This window comes from Apium graveolens, chromosome 9 (genome assembly GCF_009905375.1).
Source record: "Apium graveolens cultivar Ventura chromosome 9, ASM990537v1, whole genome shotgun sequence".
NCBI lineage: Eukaryota > Viridiplantae > Streptophyta > Magnoliopsida > Apiales > Apiaceae > Apium > Apium graveolens.
This window is the reverse complement of record NC_133655.1, coordinates 179919863-179924814: the sequence shown is the minus strand read 5'-3', so window position 1 is coordinate 179924814 and position 4952 is coordinate 179919863. Positions and strand designations below refer to the sequence as shown.

Below are 4952 nucleotides of genomic sequence, written 5' to 3'. Positions count from 1 at the left end.
GCCTCGGCTCTCTTTCCAGCCAAATTGTAAGATTTAGCCATGTAGAAATACATGCACCAATTGAAAAGGAAACCATTTATACAGATAAATAGCTAACAGAACTCTTACCAGTTAGAATATACTCATTTTTGAAACATCAACGGTGAATATAATTAGTTAGGTCTTCTCAAATCTCAAAATGCTGGATATCGGTTTATAGTAAATATATTAGAAAGACCAATATGTATATGGAAGACTGAAGTACCGAACCACAACCTAAACTGTATCAGGATACAGTTCTTACCTGGTCTAAATGAAGTTACTGGTTAATAGTTTCTATTTTTCAGATTTCATAGTTTAATTGAGTAGGTCTCCATGTAAAAAGAAACCAACTAGTCATGACAAGAGATACTAATATTATATGTTACTGAAAGATGGGGCTTATAACACTATAGGTTTATCCTTTTGCTAATAGACATAATGGTACATAGACTAAACCAACCTTTCTGCTCGGAAAATTGAACTCTTGATTTCACATTCTTCCGCAAATGCCACTTCTTCTGGTTTTCTATCTCTTCAAGAACTAAGTCAGAAAGGTCAGCCGTATTCTGCCATTCAACTCCTGGAACAATTACTCATGAGAAGACAAGTTACTAAAAGTATGCTGAAATCTTACTAACACGCCAAAAATAATACCTGAACTGCACTTTTAATCAAGTATCTTGTCTTCTTATTATAACCAAACTTCCTTAAGACGGTCCAGATTGTCTCAAGACACCCTTTTTCTATAAAAAGGGCATGGAGAAAAAGAAAACATGTCAGTGTAGTCCAAGTTCATTGACACCCTTAGGTACTTTCTCCTCGACTAATTTCTTGACACCAAATATTTCAGCAGGCTGTAAGGGGGCATTGAAGCACTTAACCTGTACAGTATGCATTATAATTTGGTCAATACAGACATTACTACAACTCTATAGCTGGTGGTAAAAAATACTAATGATCTGTTTTTATCGTGCTGGGAATAATTTTAATCAACCTGAAATTCATTCAGCTCTGCATCATTTAAGGCATCATCTTCATCACCGTCGCAGAGAATGAATATTCTTTTTAAGGCTCTTACACATCAGGGTTTCAAGGTCTGTGTTTCTTTATCAAACAACGATGTTGTTGGATGAAGTACCTACAAACATGCAAGTAACCTAACATTACATCCTTTATGCAATTTTTAATAGAAGAAGGAAGATAGCCAGGGTCACTTCCCAAAATGGCAGGAAGTAAACTTCCTTACACCATATATATTATGTATAGTTGTGCAAGACAAGATACATGTTTCTAATCTTCAATTTACAGTTATCTATTTAAATAAAAAGCATCACTCTCTATATTCAAATGGTTTATTTTAATCAAGTGCCCATACGAAAGACTAAAGGAAATTTACTAAAAATAGGCTTACTGATTACTGGAATAGCAATTTAAGGCCTTTAGCCATGGGAAGCCATGCGAATAAAGCACTGACATTATCATTTGCCCACATACAGAATAATTTCTTTCAAAAAGGTCGACAGCACATGAATAGAAAGTGATAGAGAGCCTTATAAAGACATAATTTCCACTTGCAGAAAAGATAAATCATTTCTACTTATAGATAATATTTGTATATCATTTACCTGTCTATAGCTTAAATTTTAAATTTTTATCACAGTTTTAGATTAAAGTACTGCTTAAATTTAATTCTTTAATTTTTCATTCAGAAGCATAATTCTGTATTTACAAGAGACATAACTACTAAATTAAGAAGGGACAGGTCACTTGCCTTCTATCTCGGTGTAATTATTCTAATTCCTAAGTTAAGCTAAAGCTAAAATGTAACAAAATTCAATCACACACAAAAATAATTACAGATATGGATAGGAACATTATAGCTTGATATCAACATTTGCAGTGAAGAGTAAACGCCTCATCTAATCTTTTCCAATCAGAATCACATAGCAAGATCCTAACTTTACTCCTATCAATAAAACCTTCACCTCCCTTTCCAGTATTCCCATCACGACCGCAACCTTTACTCAAAACCATCTCACTCCTCTCCATCACCACCTTAATTCTAACAACTAAACTCAACAATTAACCACACAAATCCTCACAACACCAAAGTTGAATCTAACCCCCTAAACCACCCGATTAATTTGTTCAATGAAGTGAAAAAAAACTATAAAATACTTACAATTTAAGACTCGATTTGTGTTGTGGGACTCAATTACTTCGTGTATAGAGCTCGATTGTTGTTTTTGAATATCGATTACACCTTGTAGAGCTAAAATTAGGGCTCTTGTATACAGAACTGCAGACATGGGTGCAAGGGAATCCCAGAAGGCAAATTATTTAACGTAAATCGTCGTTGCAGTTTACCAAATGAAGAGATAAAATTAAACAAAAGTTTAACAGCAAAGTGGATCAATAGATTAAGTAAATACACTGAAAAGACTATATGTTAGGTCACACGATACTGTAGAAGGGGGTTAAATACAGTATTATTACAATCAAATCGATCTTGAACACAAGTAACAGTAAACAGATATATTCAATATAATAAACTCTGTTACAATGGAACTGTTCTCTCCCAGTGATGAACAAATACCACTAAGAGCTGCTAGGTTACAATGAATAATATATCTCAATAATGATAACACATCTAGTGTAAACCTATATCTGTGTTTATATATTACACAGTTACAAGATAACTTCTAATTGATATGGAATATAATTCTGTCTCCTAAAATATATCAATCAGATATCTTATACAAGTCTTCCAGTCCTCTAACTCTTTACATGCATATCTTCTTTTATATTAGTCTCGATCTTCTTTTCTGTAAATAAGCTTCCTTCCTTAACTGTAAGTCTTCCCGTACTTAAGTTTTGATATCTATCTTCTGATATTTATCTTCTGATAACCTAAGTTCTGATATCCTTAAGTTCTAACTTCCAGTAAGTACTGATATTTCCTGTTTGTTAAGATCTGAAAACTAAACATGAAACATATTAGACATGACATCTCAAATATATCTAACAATCTCCCTCAACTTGTAAATTATGCAAAATATACAAGTTAATAGATTTGATGATGTCAAAAACATTTAAGTTCAAATGCATAAAGAATTTAACTTTATAACTAACTACAACTTACAGTCCTTGTAGCTTTTACCAATATTACTGAGTCAATCTGAATCCATAATGATTCTTAACAAAGTGTGATATCAGCTTTTCTTCTTTAATCCTCAGGACCTGAGATAGTGTAGTCTTGACTTGCTTCATCTCTTCATCCTGACTCCCAATCTGATAGATTGCAGTCCTTATAGCAGAGATATGGTTTCTTTCTAAACCATTGTCCAGTCTTATTACCCTAGGATGAGAAGAGTCTTTATTGTAGCATAGATATTTCTCTTTCAGTATAACCTCAAGCTTAGCAGAATCCTTCTTCATAGGAATTTCACTTCCATCATCTTCAACTATACATGGAATGAATTCTTTAAATCTTGAACCAGAAATTCTTGCTTTATCTCTGATGGTCTTCAGTATGAAGTTTGACTAACTCCTGGTAATATTAGACTTTACCTCTAAAAGGTAATGAAAGAATTGAAGTTCTTTCAGAGTTTTATTCAGTACATCTGATTCTAACATCTGATATGTCCTTCCATCTTCAAGAAATAGAATCAGATTTTCTTTGATGTTGCTTATCATGAGCATCCAGTACCACTTGAACAGAGATAACCTTGTTAAGGTGTTTCTGAGTAACTTCTTCAAGAGGTTTGTCAGTTAGTAAAAATGGATCTCTTATAGCAACTTCAAGTCCTGTTTTGATTTTAGCTTCATCAGAACCTAGTCCAACCCTGTCTCTTGGTTCTCTAGCACACCCAATAGACATGAAATCAGACAACAATTGGCTTCTCTTTGGATCTGATGGTTTGACATTTTTCCACAGAAGTTTTTTTTATCAGCTACTTCCATTTTTTCTAAATCAACTTGAGTACTGTCAGAGGTTGACTTCTTGACTTTATCAGGACTTGCTGCTTTTGCTTTTACTTGCTATTCTTCACTCTGAACAACTTGAGGTTTGTCAGAGGCTGTCTTTGATTCTTCAAAAATCTTCTTTCTTTTCAGAGTTTGAACATCTTCTTCAGTCAGAGTATCATCATCATGAATTATAGTATAATAGACAGGATCTATCACAACTGAATATATTTTCCTCTTTTGAAACTTTGTAGGTTCATCAACCTTTTCCTTTTCTTTCCATTTAAGATCAATCTCAGATTGTGATCTTGTTTTGTGCTTTGATGCCTCGAAAATTGTCTTTTCTTTGATCACAATGCCTTTCTCCTTAGGCCTTGGAGGTTTATTTGCAACAGAAGCTTTTGACTTTAGATTTGTCTTTTCAGCTTTAAATCTAGCTTCTTCCTCCTTGAGATTATCTAAATCCATTCCTGGATTATGTTTCAGAAATAATCTTCTTGCAATTTCTTCATCAAGTGTCTGAATCTTGGGATCCTTGTAGTAGACAATAGTCTGCTTTCCCTTGAGCTTCAGAGTTCGCATGAACTTTTAAGAATCTTGACTTCCACCTTGTATCAGAACATCAGGCTTTGTCAGACTTTGCTCATAAGAACTTGATCTCAGATTTTGAATATCAGTACTTGCTATCAGATTTTCAGTTTGAGCAGCTTCAAAACTTGTCTTTTTTTGAGTAGAAGATTTGCTTGAATCAGAATTTAGTTTTACTTTGCTGCTTTGTTTACTCTGAGTTTGACCTCTACCCTGACTAGGGTTTCCCTGGTCATCAGTTTCATCATCTGTCTTCTTCAGTATTTGTTCTTTTGAGCATTTGGACTTAATTATCTTCTCCCCCTTTTTGGCAACATCTAATAATAGGAGTGAGAGAAGAAGTTCTACTGAAGTTTGAATTTCATTCAATTGATCCT

General features: G+C 33.7%; 1 long non-coding RNA gene across 1 annotated transcript; it reads right to left on the bottom strand.

The window, feature by feature from the left end:
- Window positions 1–372: 372 nt before the first annotated feature.
- On the bottom strand, window positions 373–2301 carry LOC141683424 (uncharacterized). The gene is made up of 4 exons (XR_012560280.1): window positions 2204–2301; window positions 1016–1159; window positions 676–902; window positions 373–601 (listed from the first exon to the last, which is right to left on the bottom strand). It is a non-coding gene; the product is annotated as an uncharacterized LOC141683424 (long non-coding RNA).
- Between the last annotated feature and the right edge of the window lie 2651 nt (window positions 2302–4952).